Source organism: Arvicanthis niloticus, chromosome 2 (assembly GCF_011762505.2).
Source record: "Arvicanthis niloticus isolate mArvNil1 chromosome 2, mArvNil1.pat.X, whole genome shotgun sequence".
NCBI lineage: Eukaryota > Metazoa > Chordata > Mammalia > Rodentia > Muridae > Arvicanthis > Arvicanthis niloticus.
Window position 1 is genome coordinate 148,456,910 of NC_047659.1, and position 24,044 is coordinate 148,480,953.

The 24,044-nt window shown below is 38.9% G+C and overlaps 1 long non-coding RNA gene and 1 pseudogene across 1 annotated transcript in view; both read right to left on the reverse strand.

Annotated features, from left to right (window-relative positions):
- LOC143441553 (uncharacterized) overlaps positions 1-17,328 on the reverse strand; it is a 30,399-nt gene extending 13,071 nt beyond the window's left edge. Inside the window, exons 1-3 of the long non-coding RNA XR_013109108.1 lie at positions 17,227-17,328; positions 14,052-14,113; positions 10,172-10,398 (exon numbers count right to left, since the gene is read on the reverse strand). This is a non-coding gene — a long non-coding RNA (uncharacterized LOC143441553). The remainder of the gene's footprint in view (positions 1-10,171; positions 10,399-14,051; positions 14,114-17,226) is intronic.
- On the reverse strand, positions 1,508-6,889 carry LOC143441552 (transcription factor HES-1 pseudogene; annotated as a pseudogene).
- Positions 17,329-24,044: the final 6,716 nt, after the last annotated feature.

The window sequence follows — 24,044 nt, forward strand, 5'->3', positions numbered from 1 at the left end:
TACTTACCTTAGATGAATCACACACATCAGCAGAAGCATACTGTTTAGAAACAATCTGTAAATACTAAAATGTTTGTTATGAGCTCTGTGGGATATATTCCAGTAAACAAATGAAAGAAAAAAACATTTTTTTTGCCTATTTTCTTTGCGTAGTTTTTAAAATGTAAATGCAAAGCTATGAATTTATATTTTATTAATGTATATGTGAATCTGTGTGGGTGTGTATGTGCCTGTGTGTGCTGTTGGCCACAGTGGCTAGAAGAGGAACTTGAATTCCCTCTAGTTAGTTACAGGAGGTTGTAAGCTCTCTGATGTGAGTGCTGAGACCCAAGTTCAGGTCCTCTGCAAGGACAGTGCACATTCCTGACTCCTGACCTCTCATCAGCACCTGAGTGAAATGTGTTAATTATGAAAAGTATCTACTCAATTTAATATTAATGAGAAGTCTGCAAATAATTTTAAACCAAATATGTGGTTTTATTTAATTCTTATTAAAGAAGAAAAGAAACTTGAATTCATGTACAGATGTTTCTCCTGGCAAAATAATTGAGTCTCAAAGGTTTACAAGTTCAAGTTCATCTTGGGTACATGATGAGATCAGAGGCTAATACAGACCCTGTCTCCAAAAAACCAAAACTACCTTCCTTAGCCACTCCACCAAACACTCCCAATACATTCCAAACAAGAACAACTTTCCTGCCTGCCTTAAAGCTCTAGCAAAATAAAAGTAACATAAATAAAAATTAAAGTAATATAAACTTTCACCAACATTGACATTTCTAGTCATGAGACTAATGCAATTCAGCAATCTGTATTTTTTTTTTTACTGAATCTTTTAACTAAAGAGATAGTCTGGTTAGTTGTAGACTACCAAAAAGGTCATGTGGGCTACAATTTCAGTCTCAAACAACAATTCAGTATTAGATTAGTGTACTTATAGTAGATATCTTTATAATTTCAAGATGGGTTAAAAATCTAATCATTGGGCTGGAAAGATGGCTCAGAGGTTAAGAGCACTGACGGTTCTTCCAGAGGTCCTGAGTTCAATTCCCAGCAACCACATGGTGGCTCACAACCATCTGTAATGGGATCCGATGTCCTCTTCTGGTGTGTCTGAAGACAGCGACAGTGTACTCAAATAAAATAAATAAATAATATTTAAAAAAAATCTAATCATTTATAAGATCCTGGATCCCGAACATTACAACAAGCAAACTTTTTTAAAAACCTATAAGGTATCCTAAAGTCTATGTGAGGAGAATAGAGAAAAGAAAAAAATACATGTAACATATTTGGCCATGTTTAGAATTCATGTATACATAGAATGTGTATGTATGTACATATGTGAAAATAACAAAAAAAAATCACACAGACACACAATGAAAATAAAACAAGAGAAAAGATAACACAATTAGGTAAAACAAATAATTAGGTAATCAATTCAGAACTAATTACATTAAACAAAACAGCACATAACAACTTTTACTTTTATTTACTCATTTAGGATGGATGACACACTGTACAATTTTATTAGACATGAGAATGATTTGATCACTATCAAGAGCTTTAAAAACATACAAATTACCTGGTATACAGTCTAAGGACATAATTAGATCAATTGTAAAACATATATAGATAGATTTTAATGGAGTTTTACTTATGAAAACATTAAAGTAAAAAACAAACAAAAAATTCAACGACCCAGTGTTCTTTAGTATATTATTAAATAACTCTAACATGTAACAGTAAGACGGTAGTTAGTAGCTCAGGTACAGCTCTGCATTGGAGTGTTTATTTGCATACACAGGAATCAGTGTTCAATCCTTAACACCAGAAAATAAGTGATATAAATTTATGTAGTTCAATGGAAAGAAACCTAGGGACCAGCCTCATATACTAAATCACATCACTTCTTTGGGGGGGAAAAAAGTGCTTAGAAGAAAAGCCCACTAGGCTATTAAACCAAAGTATTGTTACAAGTTCATGAACTATAACTTATGGCTCAATTTTTTCAAAGTATCTGTTGGTATTAAAAACAAACAAACAAAATGATGCAAAGAACCCCTCAACAACAACCAAAAATCCCCCCTCCAAAAAAACCATAAAACAAAGGTTAATACAGTGAATGAAGAAAAACTTTAAAACTGAATTACTTAAAACAGCTTCTAACCCTTAAAGACTGCTGGAGACAGACTGTGAGCTATAGCTGCCCTAACACTGACCCTTTAGGAAGGGAGGGGGGATTTCATAAACAGAGTACAGTTTTCATCAGACTTTTAGTACAGAGAAAGACTCAACAGGTCAGGGTGTGAGCTGAGAAACAGGAAGCAGCATTTGGGACTCAAAAACCCTTGGAAATTGCAGAGGCCTGGCTCAGAAAGGCTGCCCACAGGAAGGCTGGTAGAACTCTACCTATGGCTTGGCAATGGGTCTTGAAAGCCTTTGAAGATGCCTCTAACATCTCTGCACTTAATAGAAGAGAATTTGGTGGTGGATGCAGATACATATACTAACTACCAGATCTAGCTATTTTAGTCTTAGATGTACAGTCTAAGGTGATAATTAAATAACTTGTAAAGCACATACACAGAGATTCTAATGGGGCCTTACATATGAGAACAATAAGATAAAAGACAAACCAAAACATCAACAACAACCCAATGGTCATTAGTATATCAGTATATTATATATGATATATTACATATTAGTATATTAGCATATTAATTAGATATCAGACTTACAGAAGACACAAGAAAAATGAGAACCAATTTACGCTATCACAATTACTCATTTCTTGTACCAAAAATTTTATTGAATGCTCTAAAAAATTACAGTAAGAAAAAAAAATTCTTTCCTTTCTCTGTTTTAAACAACTTTTTAAGACACAAATACTAACTGGCAATTCATATGGTTTCTTATGCAAAGGGGCCATAAATTTACTTTTCAGCTTGTTGAAGTAGTTCACAGATAGTTCCTTTAAATAAAGAGACAAGATCATTTGTCACTAATGAGTTTAAAATTTTTCTCATAAAAATTTGGCAGGCCTTTTGGGATCATCTTTTGATGTGCCAAATCACATGTCCTGAATGATTTTACCCAGAGGAACTAATTTATCATAAGCTTAAGATTGTAAATGTTAAGATTTATTATAGAGCCGTCCATTAGTATACAAGCGAGCACAGTGGTTAGCAAACATGAGCCATAGGCTGTAAAGCAGGTGCACGTGACAGGGAGACACTGATGAATGGGATCAGGTCTAATGAGATTTACTACGAAATGACGACAAGGATGCTCCCTTTGCTAGCACCCCTACTAACAATGCACACAAGAGGAAGTGTTCTGAGAAAGAAAGCAAAATATAATACTAGAGGGCAACGTTCTAGAGTGAAATCCAGGAGTAATAAATACATTTCTATGGACACTTCTGGCTAGAAAGGATTGATACAAGTATTAATTATAATCTGGATTATTTTAACAGATCTTTGCCTCATGAAATTCCTGGATGTATATTATACAGGTAATATATTTAAAATGTTAATAGATAATGTGTCCAGATACAGTAGTGCACACCTATGTAGCTGATTTGGGGCAAACACAGAAATTAGAAGGCTTGCCTGGCCTATACTCTAAGTTGCAGCTTGTACAACTGAGACCCTGTCTCCCAAGATTCCCAACAACAAAGCAATAATAAACAATACCCAAAAGAAGCAAGCAAGCAAACATGGGTACTCGGAGGTATGTTAGTGGTAGAATAATTGTCTAGCATGAAAAAGGCCATGAGTTAAATCACTACGGAAAAACAAAATCCACAAAAATAAAACAAATGTACAGGAGATAAGTGAAGAAAATGCTCAAGCTGAGAGGAATAACCAAGACACGGACATGGTCTAACCTGGGAAAATATGGTAGTGAATAAGAACAAAGTCACAATTCATCACTTTTTCTTTTTCTTTCTCTGAGGTGGGGTTTCTCTGTGTAGCCCAGGTAGTCCTGGAACTCACGGTAGAGAGACCAGGTTGGTCTTGAACTCACAGATCTCCCTGTCTCTGCTCTCCCACCCCTTTCTGGGATTAAAGGTGTGCACCCATCAATTTTCAAGGGTTTAACTTACGATGAAGAGAAACTAGCATAACTACTATAGATAAAAACAAATCAACAGAAAGTTAGCAGCTCTGAAGAGTAGAGATTTCATAAACACAACCCCGAGCACCTACTTACGTCATGTAACGCAAAGGTGCACTACAAACCCAAACAGGAACAACCAGCTTCTGAGGAAACGATGTATAAGATTATTATGTTAAAATAAATTAGGAGAGGATGGGAAGGACAAATGTAAAATTTATGGATGGGAGATGATTCTAAAAGCATTGAGAAAAAGTTCAACTAAATTTTTAGCACCCAAAAGGACATTCCGGCAGCTGAAATCCAGTGAAGGTAAGGGAGGAACTGGAAGAAAGGCCTAACATCCCTGCCCTCCTCATCCAGTCCTGCAGCTTTAAATATTATGTAAATGTTACTAACCATCAAAGCTATAGTTCACCACAAGACCTCTGTCCTGAACGTCCGAGTTTTAACTGTCCACAATGACATCTCCACTTCGAATATATTTTAAGGCAAATTTAACAAGGCCCTACCAAAACTCCTGTATATAAACTATTTTGACTCTGAAAATCTGTTACATGTGAAGTCTTTTCCAACCGTTTTAACATGAACCCGTCCTTTTAGATGTCAGGCTCAAAAATCTTATGAGCCATACTATTCTCAGTAATTCTAATTCTTTTTTTTTTTAAGCCTTCACTCTTCTATTATATTTTCTCAAATAAACTTCCCCAAAGGAAGATATATTAAGAGCATTTTCAAACATCTTTGGCATCACATAAAGAAAGAAATCTCGTGTAAAAAAACGAAATGTCATCTCAACTTTTATAATACAAAGGCGCAATCCAATATGAACATATAAAATATATACAAATGCATTGCTTGGTCAGTCACTTAATACGGCCCTCTACAAAAAGTAACTCTTTAGAATTAAAAAAAAAAAAGCAACAAAGTAACCACCGAATTATAAAAATCTCTTCCTAAGATCCAAGTTCGTATTTAGTGTCCGTCAGAAGAGAGAGGTGGGCTAGGGAGTTTATAGTTAACAGTGGCCTGAGCCCCTCAGTTCCGCCACGGCCTCCACATGGAGTCCGCAGTGAGCGAGGAGCCGCTGGAAGGTGACCCTGCGTTAGGACCCACTGAGGTCCCACTGTTGCTAGTGTAACCGGGATGACCGGGCCGCTGTGAGCGAAGGCCCTGTTGGGGATGAGGAAGGCAAACTGGCCGGAGCCGGCACCACTTGGAAGCCGGCACCACTTGGAAGCCGCAGCTTCTCCAGCCTGGCTGCCCAGCTTGCAGGGTGCGCTGCCGGGAGGGGGCGCCGCGCCCCCGGGGATGGGCACAAGTGGCGGCGGCGCGAATGGCGCGTGCTGGGGACCGCCAGGTCCTGACGGTCATCTGGGCCCGCTGCAGGTTCCGGAAGTGCTTCACTGTCATTTCCAGAATGTCTGCCTTCTCCAGCTTGGAATGCCGGGAGCTATCTTTCTTAAGTGCATCCAAAATCAGTGTTTTCAGCTGGCTCAGACTTCCATTTATTCTTGTCCTTCGCCTCTTCTCCATGATAAGCTTTGATGACTTTCTGTGCTCAGAGGCCGTCTTTGGTTTGTCTTTGGTTTGTCTGGTGTCGTGTTGACACTGGCTGGGGTAGCAGCCACCCGGGAGGAGGAATTTTTCTCCATTATATCAGCTGGCATTTTTTTTTTCTTTCTTCTCAGTCCCCATAGAATTTTATTTTTGGAATCCTTCACGCAAAAAAAGATTTTTTTTTTTTGCTTATGTGCCTTTTATTTGAGTTTCATAAGAAAAACTACTGAGCAGTTGAAGGTTTATTATGTCTTAAGGCTACTTAGAGATCGGTAGTGCTATTCCAGGACCAAGGAGAGAGGTAGACGGGGGATTCTGCTGTTATCAGCACCAGCTCCAGATCCTGTGTGATCCCAGCAATTCTAATTCTTATCTGAGGCAACTCCATCTTTACTTGCTTCTGTAATACTTTCCTAATGCTACGACCTTTCCTTACCACATTAGGATCTGATCAACATTGTCAAATTTATTTCACAGCCAAGCTCACATCTATGCTAAGATCATGCTCAACATACATGTATCATTCAAAATAAATGTGTAATTCCTAACAATAATCCCATGTGCTCTGCCTTCTTTTTAACTCTGATTCTTAGCGTTTACTTTCCTTTGTTACATTCTTGACTTTCTTGGAACAAGTTAGATGAATCCCCATGTCATGATTTAATATGGCTCATTTCCCCTACTTGAAAACAAGTCTAGATACTCTGGCTATATGTGTAAGATGCCTCAAATTTGTTAGTGAAAACTAACAGTCTATGTTTTAAAAACCAGCATATTACCTGCAATCTACTCCTAATCTCTGTTGAAGTGACCTATGCTCCTTATTAGAGGATCAGTGAAGTTCTGCAGGGGCTTGTACTGCACAGTGCTAGACTTTCTTTTCTGCAGGGGCTTGTGCTGCACAGTGCTGGACTTTCTTCTCTGCAGGGGCTTGTGCTGCACAGGGCTGTACTTTCTTTTTGTCCTTTTTAAATTTTTTTCAGACAATTACATTTCCCTCTTTCCTTTCCTCCTATATACTGCCCTTCTTTTCTTTTTATTCATTTCCTCAATGAATCTAGTTGCTTCCATGTGCCTGTGTGTGTACCTGTGTGTGTGCCTGTGTGTGCCCGTGTGTGTGCCTGCGTGCGTATTTCTAAGTACATAAATATTTTCTAAATACTTTACATTTAGTAATTCAGTATTAAAAATGAAAAAATAAATGTCTTCACAGCTAGGTTCTGTAAACAATATTTTGCAAAGGGCAATTGTACAAAAAAGGTGCTGAAATAATTAGTAGGCAATTCACAGAAAAGAGACTCTTAAAGGAATGGAAAAAGAAATCACATATGCTAAAGAGCAAAAATGTAAATTATATTAATGCTTATTAAGTAGACAATGAGCAACACGCAATTACCAAATACAAAAATGCAACAGAACCTGGGATTTAAAAGGTAGTATGGCTGGGAAGGGTGCCATATACATCTAATCTCAGCACTTGGAAGGGGGATCCAGAGTCCGTATCTGTGAGTTCAGTCAGCTTGGTCTACATAGCAAGTTCTAGGTTAGCTGGGGTTACATAATAAGAACCTGGGCCAAAAAGAGTTACAAGAGGCTGATTAATCAGTGATGAAATTAGGCATTTGCCTCACTTTCTACCTCAATTTTTGACTTTGTACCTCAAGTACAGAAACAAGTCACTTCTATGACAGGGAAATGTAAACACTGGTAATATAGTAAATAACACTAGGTGTATAGACATTAGACATTTCCATTTAGAGACAAATGATATAAATGAAAAAAATATATATGTAGGATTAACTTCAGAATAACCCGTAGACGCTGAGGTAGAAGAAAGCAGATAGGACTCTGCTTTCTTTCTGTAGACATAAACACCAGGAGAAATCAAAATACTTGCTTTTTGTAATATTATTTTCTGTCATTTATTATTTTATATGTTCAATAAGAGTACAAGTTAAATTTATTATGGTTAATCTAATCAGCTTTTGAAAGCATGTCGTGTATATGCTTTAAATAAAAATACTTCCTCTGATTTAAAGGTTCTTAAACAAGTTGAAAAAAGTCAAGCTTAATACTATTCAGTATGTTTTAAACTTAAGAACAAAACCAGTTGATAATGTTTATGATTATACACAGGACTTAAACTGAACCGATTGTCCCTCTCCATGAACATAATTCAATATATCTAAGATTAATAAATGTGTTTATAAATAGACTCAGGCATCTTTAATTCTATCCTTCTAAGACTGTATATATGGATGCAACATATACATCTCATGGAATAAAAATACATGCAATTACTTAATGTATGAAATCAGTTGAAGTAAATACTCAAAACAACCAATAGAAAAACACTGAACACTGAACCTACTGGATATTTTTCTAAAAGAAAATTCATGTTTGTAAAATACACCATTTCGTCTTTGTTTTAAAACATGAAAGATAGACAAATAAACATTTTACTTTATTGCTAACATAGTCTGTACAAGTATGTCATATGTGAGATATGGATTAATAATATTAAGACCATCCACCACCTGCTGTTAAATGGTTATTGTTACTTATTTTATTTTATATATGTGTATACACATATATAAATGTATACATTGGTTGATAGTCTTCAGTCTTGGTGCTAAAACCCCACTTCCTTCCCAATATCTTCAATTTACTATAAAGAAGCAACTTCAAAAGATGAAAATATATTTTCAATATTGCTTTCTGGACTATCTCACCTAGGTAAATTCTAATGGTGATAATGCTTCAGCAAAGAAAATAGACTAATATTTGTATACACACCTATTTGAGAGTAAAGAGAGGGGAGAATGAAATGGAGAGATTTAAAAATACTCTACCTGACTCTTGTCACCTTAATGTAAAAATGTAGAGAGCTCCCACCCAATACTAACAAGGCCCAATCTTACTTAGGTCCTGAGATCATGCAAGACTCAGTGTATTCAGAACGAAAGAACATGGAGATGTGTGGTGAGGGAGGTGGACAGGATTGAAGAGAAGTTGGAGGTAGGGAAGGAGTGTGATCAATATAGTGCTTATAAACATTTTTCACATTGAAAAAAAAAGTAGAGATTTTCTCTTAGTAAAATAGATGGACCTAATCTAGGCCAATCTTTCCTCTGAATACAGCTAAAGAATCTGTATGAAGTAAAAACACCAGTTTCAAAGCACTGGATTGTTAACAAATCTGTTGAGAGCCACAAGTGAAAGGGAAGTTGGAAATTCAGGATTTCTAAAATTACAGCCAATTTTTCTTTAAGGCTGCTTGCTGCTTATTTAAGTCTGGTTTCTGTCCCTGTTATAAACACTTGACCAGAACAATTTAGGGAGAAAGGGTTGACTTTAGCCTACAGTTTACAGTCCATCATCTATCAATGCCTAGAGAGGAGCTCAAGGCAGGAACCTAGAGGCAGGAGCTAAAGCCGAGCTCATGGAAGGATGCTGCTTACTGGTTTGTTCCCTACTTCTGTTCAGCCAGACTCCTTATACAACCTCCTGTGGACTAGGTTCTCCTCCAACAATTAGCAAGGAAGAAAATGTCTCATAGACATGTCCATTGGCCAAACTGATAGAGGCTGTTTTTTCAGTCGTGAGTCCCTCTTCCAAGGTGCATCAAGTTGACAACAAAGAAAATCCATCGCACCATGGCCAGAGGATGCTGTCAAGAAAGCTCAGCAACACTGGGACACCGAGGACAGGAGTAATAAAGAGCCTCAGGCTGCCAGACACTAGACAATTCTCCATACTGGACTACATCCAGGTAAAAACCCAGCAAAATTAAAGTACTGATAAATCATTGGGCATGATGGTATATACCCATAATCCAACACTCAGAATACAGAAATAGGAGGATTTCGGGTTTGAGGACAGCCTTGGCTTCAAGGTTCAGTCAAGTCTGAATTACACAGTTAAATTCCTGTCTAAAAACCAATCTTTCCTGAAAACCAAAATAAGAACAACGCCCCCAGTAACTAACTCAAATAGAAAGATACATAAGAGATGATGTATCAGTGCTACTGGCAATCCACATAGTAACATTCTAAAGAAATTTGTTACTTTAGAATGTGTTACAATTTTAGTTTACTAAAATATTAAACATATGCTCTCCTAAGCACTAGGCATAGCACTCTTTACCATAAACACTAGAGGCCACGATTGTTCAGCCACTATCTTTTTTATTTTGGAAAGTTTTGATAGAGGTGTATCTCGAAGACACAAAATGATCCAACATTCAACATTTCTGACTGTTACATGGGATCTCCAGTTTCAGTTTTGAGGCATCTGATATTATAGGTACCTAAAACCAAAAAATTACTTTTGGGGAGCCAAAATGTCAATAAAGTACTTAAACTGAATAAACGTTTTGGTTTTCTAATCTAGCAAATCATGTTCTATGAATGCAGGAAAGCAAATACACATGGCTATGGTGTGAACATAAAATAATAATAAAATAAATAATAAATATAAAATGTCTCACCAGGTTCACGTGTCAAGCCAGCTGTATGTGCTGTTGTGGGAGCATGTGCGGTATCAGTGGAAGAGGCAGGAACATGAATTTCAAGGTCTTCTGGCCTCCCTCATTCTCTGTTCTCTCTCAGTCAACTCCTCCAGAATGTGGCCTCAACTCACAGTATAATCTGCCCATGTGACTATGGACTGATCTTTTGCAAAATCTTTGGCCAAAATAAATTCATTCGTAGGTATCTGGCAACAGCAATGCAAATTCTGAGTAACACACACGAACATAATTTGATGCACTACTCACCAAAATACTGATTAAATCATCGCAAACTTATTTCATAAGTTCTTAAACTTTTAAATAAAGTACATTCCTGATATAGGTAGATCTAAACTGTTTACTGTAAACTAAGTAACTGATAACAATTGCAAAACATAATGTGCTAATATTCAAGTGAAACCTCACAAAACGTAGGCTTAACCAATAAAATTTATTTGTGAAACAAACCCAGAGAGCTCAAGAGAAGACAAAATGTGCAGGTCAGAGGGCACATAAGCATAACAAATTGCTAACATCGGCTATCTCAATGACAGGGCAATCCATATTGCTACATTCTATCTCAAAGACAAGGCAATCCTCTTTGCTACATTCTACACTGCAAGAAGTATCATGTTAAACCAAGATTATATATTGACTTTGCAATGAAAATATCTTATTCACAATAGAAAGATGAGAGATAACAAACGTCAATAGAAACAGTGAATTCTATAGTGTTAATTGATCTTAAGATTAAGTTATTATAAATTGCAGAATATTTTTGTATACTTTTGCCCTCAATTGAAGCTAAAAGTTAAATAATAATGGGAAGGAAATGAAACTGCTAGTTATTCAGAACATCAATATATAGATGCTGGTAGGTCCTGGGAGATTCTTGTTAATTAAAATTACTTAGAAGCTAGATTCTTTGTTGCATCATTATCAAAACAGTTGCATCATTATCAAATGTGGATATTTTTGTATATGACATATACACTACAGTATAGTAACTACACAGAGATAGAAGGTGAGTGTGGGAAAGAGCTGGGGATATGTGGAGGGGAGGACAGCACCAGCTGCATAGATTTATGGATCTCTGCACTTTTGGCAACTGTACTGTTCTGGGGAGTAAGATTACTAGGTCCGAAAGTGCAATGAAAGCCTTACTTTTGACTTTTGGAGTATCCCCAAAGTTTCAAGATTGGAAGTGACAAGTGTTCCATTATATTTAAAGTGTGCATTTAAGCAACAGGCATTATCTAGAGTGCCTACTTTCTTGGGAAAGTCTGAAATTGTCATCTGTCAGACAGAACTGTGTAGGAGATTGACAGCTCCGGCCTGCCTGCAGTACCAAGCTCAGGCATAGGCCTGGGGGATTAAAGAAAGACTCAGACTTGGGTCATTCGTTATGAGAGAATGCCAATGCCTTTACTGACCAGGTTCAATATATACACCAAGCCACAGAAGGAAAAACACAAACTCAGGAAAAAGCAGGAACTCAACTGGGGGGCAACAGGATGTCAAGTGTAAATTCCCTTCCTGGGGCATCATCCTTCAACAGGATGTTTTGTTCTTAGAAAAACTGCAGAATGTTACTCTGCAAACAACAGCACAGCAGCCCTTTGGGGTCCTACAGAGATGAACCGCCCAGAACTGCAGTCATGGACAGTTGTGAGGAAAGTTTTTCTTATTTGTAAAAAAAAAAAAAAAAAAAAAGACTGAACAAATAAGGCTCCCACCAATGCCATTAAAATATAAAAAGAAAGAAAATGTAGCTTTTGATTACTTACCTTTTTATACCTGAAAAGAAAATAAACATGACAATGCCTGGGGGTTTTTTGTTTTTTGGGGGTTTTTTTTGTTGTTTTTTTGTTTTGTTTTGTTTTTTACTGGAGGCTCTATCATTAGGGACTATTATATTATTTAAAATTATTTACATAGTAGTAAAAATGAAAAACTCAGGCTAAAATTATTTCCTTTCATAATATGTATTTAATACATGGAAATCATAGAATTAACTTGCAACACTTAATCTTTCTATAAATATATAAGAATTGACTATCCATTAAGAACTAGAACTCACTTAGCTTCTCCATACCTGCCTTCATAACTACAAGAAGCAATGTCAGCTTTTGAAAGAAAGACTCAACTAAATATCTTTGTGTAGAGCCTGATTTCTCCCTTACTGATGATTATAGTGTATCTGAATTAAAATAAGATTTAATCATTATGTTAAAATTTATTTTCCTTAAACTTTATTAAAGAAATATGGTTTCTATTATTTTCAGGTGCAAATTTTTAAGTTTCAAACACCTATATGAACTGCAATTTTTTCTATATTTAGTATAAAAACTAGTAAAATTGTTTCTTTTTTTTACTCTTCAGTAATAGTTAAGATAAAAACATGTCACAATAAACTCAAACTGTCCTGTTTTAATAAATGTAAACCATCCTATTATCTTGTAACACACAGTCCCTGGGGTCGGCAAGGATGAAAGTGGTGAGGGAGATGCAGTCCATCCCCCTTGTCTTAGGAGAGCTGTGCAGTTCACTGTAATAGGAAAACAGTCAACAGACAAGAAGTTTCTATAGAACGTAAAACTAATATGTTAAAGAAATTTCTAGTTTCTGCCGGCCATTTGATTAAACAATACCTTACTAATCATTTTTAGAAACTTTGGTTTCCTATTCCTCATATCCAGAAACTACGCCAGTGTAACTAGATTATCTCACCTATACACTACATCCATACATTCGCACACATAGATATGCATAGTATGTAAATATTTCATATACTATAACGAACCGAGGGTTTTCTTTTATACATATCAGGTGAAAACAGTCCAGATGCTCAGCTCATTGGCTTTCCCTTTATTTTCTGTCTCAATCTTCTTAATTATGTGATTTCTAAAGAATACAAATTTAAGTTAACGTATCTGACTTAAAAGCTTAAAATAGAAATTCTCTGTTACTTACTGTTTCCCTCCTAAGTACTAGAAAGCTAAACCATAAACATTACATTTGTTTGAGCAAAAGATAATTCTTGTCCAAACTAAAGACATGAACATTTTCTTTGTTTTCTTGTTTTCAATCTATTTTCAAAATAGGGTCTAAATTTCCTACTACTTCCATGGCCTTCTACTGACATTTATCAAGCACTGAAATTACAAGCACACAAAGGCATATCCACTGGTGTTCTGTAACTCTCTACAAGATTAACTAGAACCTATCATCTCTAACATAGGAGTTGTCATTTATTTACTATGTGAATAACATTATGTTTTTCATAAAATGAACAATACGTTTTTCCTGAGTCTCTGCTCCTGGTTTTACATTTGCTTTTCATAAAAGCCATTTTCTAACACATTAAACCCTATACCACCACCTCATATACGATTGAAGTCCTGTATTCAACCACAAACCAGCTGGCTTACTACTATTCCAGATGGTATGATGTAAGAATCAAGTATGCAGTATTAACTCAGTAAAACTTTTTATGGGAAAAATGACAACACTTGAACAATTAACACAAAAATGTGTATTTTGATGCTCCAAATATCCAAAGGCAAATATATGGTCACAGGCTTACAAAAGCAGGATCTATGACAATGCTATACTAAATTCACATCCTGGCTACTCTACCTGTTTTTTTGTTTTTGTTTTTGTTTTTTTAAATAGCATTAATAAGTACAAAATCTGTTTAAGTAACATTAATTAAAAAATCATTTGTCTTCATAAAGATATATGAGTAACAATATCCAAAACTGGACTACACCAGTAATTCATTCTTTCAAATGTCTATCTACAGAGTTACTCTAATTATATTTCCCACTGCAGACTGAGGGTCAGACTACAGCCTTACCAGATGTTGTCTTAAGGTCCTCACCCGAGTGCCAACTTGCCTTCTTGGTAATGATGGTCTGACTACATAGAAAAATCATAGAGAATAGATGCAAAAACAATCAAACAAAATCCCCACTCATTTCTACTTATCTCAGGCTCTGGCTGAATCTTTCAGGCACTATGACAGCCAATTCTGAGTACATCCAACTCTCATAAAAGGCCAGTGAAAGAAGAACACAAAGTGGAAATATTAAAGAAAGCCTACTTAGTCCCAAATCAGAGGAAGTCTGCCTGTTAAGATAAAGGATAGAGCAGGAAGTGAAGATCCCCTTAAATATATTTAAAGTGCAAATTATACTAGCCCTCACCAAACACCCAGAAGTTAACAAAATGATTTAAGTAAAAAAAAAAAAAAAAAAAAAAAAAATCAAGCCAGGCGCAGGACTTAAACTCCAGCACTCAGAGACAGAGGGCAAGCAGATCTCTATGAGTTCGAGGGCAGCCTGGTCTACAAAGTGAGTGCCAGGACAGTGAGGGCTATACATAAAACCATGACTCAAAAACAAAATTCTGACAATTAGCTTTCCTGTGTAAAGCCATTATGACTCTTTAGATAATCAATAATACCATATCCAACAAAAAAAAAATGTATGTATTACTGTAAAGAAAATACACCATTAACAATACATGTTCTATGCTGCTACAGCAGACTAGATAACTGCACATGTGGGAAACAGCTGTGTAAGAAATATAGTAAAACACACATTTAAATAACTAACATTATTTGGATTTGTATTAAAAAGTCAGACCCCACAAGCAGACCATCATGTACTTAGGTGATGCCATGTAAACCTTCTCTCTATTTTAATTGGTCAATAAAAGGTTAGAACCTGTGATTGGATAGTTGCAGGGAAAGGTGGGACTGGAGGTTCAAAAGAGGGTGGCAGGTAGAGGGAGAAAAAGAGAGAATGAAGAAGAGAGGAGGAAGCCACTATGAACCAGAACCACGTGACCGGGAGAAACCACAAGTAATAAGGAGCCTTAGCTTTGGGAAATAAGTTAGTATTGTATTAGATTTGCCAAATCTTTACATATGACGTATAATTAAAATATTTGGATTGTATGTCATTTATATATATGGGCTATTAGGGTTGGAAAGTTTAGCAACAAATTGGCGCACCTTATGTCCAGCTTAGAACCGAACTATGCTGAGAGGAAAATCCACCCCCATTCCCTACAAAATAAACAACGAGGGCTTCACTCTAAAGCTGCATCAGGGTGGAAATTAAGCATGCAATGAGTCTAAGTCGTCTACCCAGAGCTGACTGACAGGCTCCCTCCCCAAGCTCCAAGCAAACCTAGGCAACCACAGGTAGCTTCCGAACCCTGAGCTGGGACACAAGGTGGCGCCAATATCACAACATAGTTGGGGTTCCCTGAAAGAAAAACCAGGGACCCAAAGTCAAGGCTGCCAGAGAATCAGCCATCACTACTGGGGATCAGCATCTGAAAAAACAGCAGCTATCTTTCCAAAGCTTTCTCCCAGACACAATGAGCTGATCTCTGCATCTCTGCCCTAAGTCAACCTTCCCGTGCAGGCTCTCTGATTTCCAATATCCCCCCTCAACCCCCACACACTTCTAAAGAGGGCACAGGCCAGCCAAACCAGCTCTCCCAAATGGTTACACTGCAGGCTGCCTAAGATCAATACACATGCTGCAGGCTATAGCCCAGACAAAAGACCCAGAAGGCTCACAACCACAAAAGCCAAGGGTCTTTGTGCAGTCAGCCCCTCCCTACTAATAAAGGAATCAGAAAGGACCACTAAGTCCTAAACCAAACACCAGAGGAAAACAAAGACACCAAATAATAAGACCAAATAATAAGAATTAAAATAGTAATTACTTCAATCTTTTCCTCCTTCACTTTCTCCCATGTGAGTAAGGTGCTATAGAAAATTAAGGAGTTTCTTAACTAGTGATTTAAAAAGCAGTGATTTTGTTATTGTTTTCAACATTCTTAGTTTCTCAGAGTATATGTGATCAAAGTCGAAGAAATTAAATTTGCAAACATACATTGAAGAACATTTTGCATATACTAAAGACTAACTCTAAAAACTGTATGAGGGTCCACTCTAAAGTAACATTTACCAGCAAAACCTGTAATTATAAACAGTATGATCTAGCCAGACAGTCTTTAGTCCCAGCACTTGGAAGGCAGAGACAGGTAGATTTCTGAGTTCAAGGCCAGCCTGGTCTACAGAGTGAGTTCCAGAACAGCCAGGGCTACACAGAGAAAACCCTGTCTCAAAATATAAATAAATAAATAAATAAACAAACAGTATGATCTGCCCTCATTAAGCAAAACAACTATTTTGATTGATTAGTACTTAATTTTAACTTAACAAAGCTGTCCTGAATGATTCAGTCATCGCAGAGACAACAATACAATACCACAGTAATGGAAATGTAGCTACAGGCCAGGCAGTGGTGGCGCACGCCTTTAATCCCAGCACTTGGGAGTCAGAGGCAGGTGGATTTGTGAGCTCGAGGCCAGCCTGGTCTACAGAGTAAGTTCCAGGACAGCCAGGGCTACACAGAGAAACCCTGTCTCAAAAAACTACAAAAAAAAAAAAAAAAAAAAAATAGCCCCAGCTTTTGTCTACATAACAAGAAACTACACTAAGCACTGAAGAGTGCTAATATGCACATACATTAAGAGTCCTGGCCCCAGAGAAACAACATAAAATCATCTAAACCAGGCAATCGAGCAGTGATGTATGAACAAAGATCTTAAATACTAAACATGTATCAGCCAGCTGCACAGGTTTAAAAAATGCAATACTGACATACATATTGAGAACAATTTCCTGTGGGGATAAACATACACAAACGTGACCATAAGAAGACTCAAGATTAAGACAAAATTGGGGAGTAATACCCAATAAACACAGACATGTGCTAAAATGATCAGAAAGGAAAGAATCTAGATTGGGTGAATGAAAACTCAGAAAGAGGTTATTTAGAATAAAAAAAATTAAATTAAATTAAATAAATAAATAATTTGGAGACAGAAACTGATAGAACTGTGCAAAAGAAAGTGGGTGAGTAAGTATCTTAGAGTTTTATTACTGTGAAGAGACACCATGACCAAGGAAACTTTTATAAGAAACACATTTCATTAGGCTGACTTACAGTTTCAGAGTCTCAGTCCATTATCATCATGGTGGGAAGCATGGCAGCATCCAGGCAGACATGGTGCTGAAGAAGGGGCTGAGAGTTCTACATCTTGATCTGTAAGCAGCAGCAGGAGACTGTGTCCACACTGGGACATAGCTTGAACATCTATTAAAACCTCAAAGCCCACCTTCACAGAGACACACTTCCTCCAACATGGCCACACATACTCCAACAAGGCCACACCTCCTAATAGTGCAGCTCCCTTTAGGACAAGCATTCAAACACATGAACCTATGGTGGCCATTCCTATTCAAACCATCACAGTAGATAAATCTTCAGACAGGAAGTTTATAGCTAAAACTACATATAAATTAAAATTTCCAGATATCTTCACCAACCCACAAGACAAACTACTCAACCACTGCAGAGATTAGACCCAGGAAGAGTAGATAGAACTGGTAGAAGAGACAGCAAAAACAAAGGGGTAAGTAATTAAGTGATACCCTTTCCAGACTTAGAATATGGCCCTCTCCTGACTTCTTTGGCAAAAACAAATGGTTTCTGCTGTGTATGTACCCTTTCTCAAGCAAGAAAGAACATCAGATCCTTTCTTGGGAAAATCACAAGCATGAACCCCAAAAGACCTCAGGGCCAACCCTAATCCTGAGTCCCTGCATGAAGACCCTGAGAGATGAAGTGAAGCCTAGGTCACTCTACAGACTCTAAGATGTTGGAGGCACCAAAGCTGTGAGACATCTGCCAGGAAAAGTGGCTTACATGGAGTAGAACCAGCCTTTTAGAAATATATTCTACAGGCAGAAAAGATGGAGGGATGGAGCCATCTAAGCCCTCTGATATCAGATATTAAGCTAGAGAACTGGTTTTCAACCTTCCTAATGCTGTATCCCTTTAATACAGTTCCTTGTGTTGTGGTGACCACCCAGCAGAGTCAATCGCTCTGGAAATGAAGTAGTGGAGGCAGTGGTCTGTCGGGAGCCATAATGGGACAAGCTAATAATGAGCAGATGATCATCCTGAAATGCTTGCCTCGGATTATTATATAATCTGCAACGAGTATGCCCAATTAGAAAGGCTGTGGTGGACGTGATTTTAGGAAAGATTCCTGCTATTAATATGCTTTTCCCATTATTATTATTATTATTATTATTATTATTATTATACATATGTACTATCACTAAGCAATAGCACACCCCTTTGTAGCAGATCTCTGCAGATCCACGAAGATGTACTGTCTTGTAGTGACACTATATAGACAAATAGATGACTTCTTAAGTCTTAATGATGATCCTATAAGAATTCCTAAAATTATATCAGTGATTACTAAGCTCTTTTACAACAGGACTGCTATTAAGTCCCTCAGGCATAGTCTAAACTGCAAAGAGAACTCTGCCAGTCTCCTGAGTGTTATCAGTTAATTGCCCCAAGAGAGATAGTAACTGGACCTTCTCCTGCTCAGAGCACATTCCAAGAGGTCATAAAACAATTAGCCTAGGTTACTAGAGGGAATCCACAATTTATTATAGGTACCAGGACAGAAGAGAAAATATTGCCTGGGTTTATCTATACAGAACTTCACTAATTTCTTAAGTTATAGTTTCAAACTTTCTTCGAACCTGTGGAGCTAGACAGGTGATGAATGTCTAGTTAGATAATTACTCCTAATGGGTATTCATGTAAACATTCTGTGCTGTAAACTTCTATTTCAATTTATGGCTTGAAATTTGGTGTGAACTTGTGATGAACCTTGTAGCACGTGACCATGTACTCTGAAAGATGCATAAGTTCTGAGGACAAAGAGATGAGAGTCAGTTAGAATAGGCAGTTAGAATGGTGAGTTAGAATGGTGAGTTAGACTAGTCAGTTAGTTAGGACCCCATCGCCCTTTCCTTTCCCCCTGCCTAGAATTTTTCTCCCTTAGGTTTTTTACTTTGTTAGAATCTTTTCTTCTTCCCCACTCAGGACCTTTCCACGCTTCCCCTCAGATAGCTTTCATAGGATACTTTTTACACTTAATAAACTCTATAGTAACTTTTCTAGAGTGTCTTTTTTTTCCTGCAAGTTAGAGCCCAGCAGTTCCTGCTGAGATAGAACAAAGGCCATGTTGCCTAATCCTCTGGGTCTTAGGGCCAGGATGCTGACTGCAGGTCAGCAACAGTAGCATAGGGGCTGCCTCAAGAAGAACCAGACAGTGGAGGAGGAGAAGAAAGAAGAAGATTCTGCATCTCTCTCTCCCCTTCTCTCACCCCCTAGCGGGGGGGGGGGGGAGCGAGGGGTTTGGCCCACGGCAGTGGTCCTTTCTAGAACCCAAAAGTGCATGTGGCTGGATAGAATATGCAGACAAATTACTGGAGGATGAGACCCAAAGAGAATGTCTAAGGGGATCCTGTTGGCTAAAGGGTCATGCCAGTTTGAGGCCAAAGGTGTCTTACCCCCAGAAGGAATCTCTCTTCCAATGAGTCCAAATAGCGACTTAAAGGGTGTGACTCATAGCAGACCATGTCCTGTGCCTACCACTACTGTGTAGGCCACTGTCCAGCTATGAACCAACACACATGCACTGAACTGCTTTGAGCGAGAAAAATAAAGTTGTAAGGACAAACCTAAGCTCTTGAAAAGGCAAGTAGGTAAATGTTAGCAGTGGGGGCAGGGTCATAGGCAAAAACACAAAAGCAAAAAACTGAACAGCTCTGATAGCAAATCCCGCTGTACTGAGGTAACTGGACATGCAGTTGTGCCATGAGGAGACAGGAAAGCAGTACTTTTTTTTTTGTCTTGAATATTCTCATAAAGAAGCACAAAGTTTCTCGTGAAGCTTATACTGCATACAACTGACAACTACAAAAGTCCCTAAAGACCACATGTGGCAATTTTTTATCCCACTTTCTGGAACTGGGGCTGGGAGAAGGAGAGAACAAGCTGTCAACTGAATCATACCACATGTGTACAAACCACCCCTGTCACTACAGGACCACCCATTGTCCAGCACAAACCCAAGATAAGCACAACTAGAAGCTAATTGGGGAGGAGAGTTACATCAGGATGACCTCCCAGACAAGGTCAAAGAAAGAATGTGGGCTTTTAAGGTTCAACAGACTGAGTTCATATCTCAGCTCCACCACTGCTAACCTAGTGACCCAAGGCTAAATCCCTCCTCCTCAGGCCCTCATCTCCTCAGAGGCTAAATGAGATAGCCCTGGCTATTCTCATCAAGTACTGAAGCAGGTAAGTCGACCAGGCAGCGACCCACATGATACCCAATCAAGTGGCATGGTAATGCCCTCCATCACCATAACATGCCAAGGGGTAGCTATGGGTTCTTCTGACTTCCATATGTACTCAGTACAGGTAGAGTAGGCAAGCCCTGGGGATTAGGCAAAGTGGAGAAAAGTTCAGAAGTCTTTGCTCAACAAATGGTGGGTAAGACTTTCAAATATCACAAAACAACCCCTGACATTAAAGATGATTTAGTGTGTAAAGGAATATGAACTATTAATGGATTGAAAGACTTGGATACAATTTACAAAATTCACATTCACAAATAAACACAGAGATGAATCCTCTGGAGTTGATAAACACACTCAGTTAAAGAACAGCTAACTAAAATGCCAAGGAAAGGGTACTGACTGACTTCAGGTAAAACCGATTTAACTGACTCCAGCATTTATGCAGCAAGAACAAGGGCCAAGAAGGGCCAAACTCTCTTGAAAAACAAGAGACTTGCCTTGCCATGGAGACTTAGAAAGTTATAGTAACACACACACAAAAAAGACCCAGGCACATATGAAACCTAGGTAGTATTGTGTATCTGTAGAAGGAAGATATCTAATCAATGAAGCTACAATACACAGAAGGTAAAAATTAGAGTTCTGTCCTGTGTCAAACATGAATAATAATCCACATGTATTCAGGTCTTAAATACCTGAATAAAAACTTTGAGAAACATAAAAGCTCCTCCTCACTTAAGTCAGCAGTTCCTGAGTGCCCATGTCTATAACAGGCATCGTAGAATTGTTAGGATGTGAGGGCACCATGAAATAACAGAGAAAGTCCAATTTAACAAACAAACAAACAAACAAAAAAAAAAACCTAGCAATTTTGTTTTTCTGTGTATCTAAAAATTCCACAAAGAAAATAAAAACAAACAAAACTTCAAACTGGAAGCTATGAACAGTGTTGGTGATGCATTCAACTGCTGACAAAAATTAGTACACAAACATAAAGCTAAAAAGTAATGAAACCCCCCCCAAAAAAAAAAAAAAACAAAAAAAAAAAAAAACCCAAATTAATAAAAAAGTAGACCTGATTCAAAACAGGGAAAGAACGGGTAGTTAACATGTAAAAAGATGTCTGAGTCCTGGTACCCAAGACACTAGGTGAGGACACTGTAGCATCTCATGCCTGCTGGATGTTGCTGAGTAGAGACCAGATGCAGAGACAGCAGAGCTCAGCAAGCTGCCCTTGGGTTTGACAGCAGCTGGGTGAGCAGGTGAGCCTGGGATCCAGGCAAGGGGAGGCGGTGATAAACTCTTCAGTGTGTGTGTGTGTGTGTGTGTGTGTGTTGTGTGTGAGCGTGTGTGTGTGAGTGTGTGTGAGCGTGTGTGTGTGTGTGTGTGTGTGTGTGAGCGTGTGTGTGTGGGTGTGTGTGTGTGTGTGTGTGTGTGTGTGTGTGTGACGGAGGCCACCATGACAGGTCTTGCTGTGTAACTTGGCTGCAAGCTGTTGTGGTGAGTAATCTGGCTTTAGAGCCATGCTCCCTTTCCCTCCCTTCACTGGTCCTCCCCTCCCCACTGACATGTGCCTGCCCCTTTGGTTCCAGCAAGGAAGCTTTGAATCAGGGCTAAGCTGCCTCCACTCCTTCAGCACTTTTACCTGCTCCACTCTACATCAAGCTGAGGGTCACCTGCCTAGAGGAGGTGCTCACCTGAGTGTAGCATGAGGACCCACCCACCATCCCCGCATCCATCCAATTCCCAGAAAGCACTGGCAAGTACAGGAGGAACCATTCCCCTTCTGCAGGAATCCCTATTCTTCCTAAGATCTGCACCCAACTTCAGCGTATCATGTGGTAGTGGCATTTAAGAAATGTGTCATTGAAACTTGACTTGCTCTAGTTTGTGGTTTGTCATAAGAATTCTGAAAATACTAAGTAATTAAAACATCAGGGAGTGGGGTCATAAAATTCTCTTCTTTTCCAGGGAAGAGTTCTAATTAGGAGCAAGTTGTAAGATCTCTAACTTCTAACCTCACACTAGAAAGGGCAGGTGCATCAACAAACAGCTGCCATGCTTGGAGAAAAGATAAACCTATTTGGTTTATTGTAAACTTATTCCAGATCCATGCTGTGTGCATGACACAGACCATGGCCAACAAAAAGATCCCCCTGCCCCAAACCAAGCTAGAATCATTCTGAAGGCATCACAGGCAGTTATACCACCTGTGGCCAGCAGGTGGCGAGATGAGAGTGGCCAGGAGCCCAGGCTGCTGAGTGATAGTCACTGGTCAGAAGGCACTAAACATCTATGCCCAGAGTCTTTATATAATTAATATTTGTGCAGTGTGACAAACCAAAACGGTAGCATGAAACTAAAAAATAGGAAAGAGAAGGTTGCTTGCCTCATGTTGGGGGCCGACTTTTAGCAGAAAGCGGCTATCAGCTTTGCAGCCATCTTGAGCCATATACCCTGACATGTGACTTGGATTACAATAGCCTACAACAGCTGAGAACACTCTGATAATCTTGGTTTAGATACCTTGAGATTAAAGGTGTGTGAGATTAAAGGTGTGTGAGATTAAAGGTGTGTAACTTAAGAGAGTGACTTAGAAGTGTAGAGATCAGAGTTAGAGACAAGACCTAAGGGCATGATTATAGGTGTGACTTAGAGGCATGCCTTAGAAGTGAGACATATAAAAGGCAGAGACAGAATAGATCAGAATCAGACAGGAGACAGAGAAGAAGACACTTCAGAGAGTACAACTTAGAGTAGGAATTAGGCATTAGGTAGCAGGCACTTGAAAGAGAACTTGGAAGAAGTAACTTGGAACTTGGAGGCACTAGGGACTAGGAACTAGGGACTAGAAATTTAGGACTTGGGACTTGGAGAGAATGAGACACTTAGAGGAAGAGAGACTGAAGAATAAACGGGATTGAGACACACTCTGTCTGGTCTCCATTCCTCGCGAACGCCCTCACTCTCTCTCTTGCTGAACCCCGACCCGCGGACTGGAGCGGCAGCTTGGACCGGGATACAGTGGCCACCAAATACGGGGCAGCCCAGGCCTCAACATTTTGCTCGGGCTGCGACATTTTTTGGCCGCCTGAACAGGGAATAGTGCGGTTCCCAACATTTTTTGGCCGCCCAAAGTGAGGCTCTAGCTTAGGTCTCAACATTTTTTGGCTTCCGAACGGGGCTAGTGCGGTTCCCAACAGCCTCATTCCCTGGGGGCAAAATGGGCGGGGCAGGGGGGGACATTGCTCCCAGAGTGGGACAGAGAGGGCACCCCGATCGGGCACGGATTCTGAGCGAGTGGGCTTTAGAGCTTCACACGCCCTCTCTCTGCACCCGAGAGCACTAGCGGAGCAACAACTCCGGGGGTTCACTCCCTCTGAGAAGGCGGCCCGCTCCAAGCCTTAGACACTGGCCCTGAAGGGCTCTGCGGCACCGCTATAAGCATGCTTGGGGAGCGGGCTCACCTGCATAACTAGGCTTCTTTGGAGAGGCTGCAATTTGACTGCTCTTTCTGGACCACTGGCCAGATGCAGCACTGGAGGTGAAAGGGCGCCGGGATTCTGGGTCCCCAGGCGCGCCTCTTCC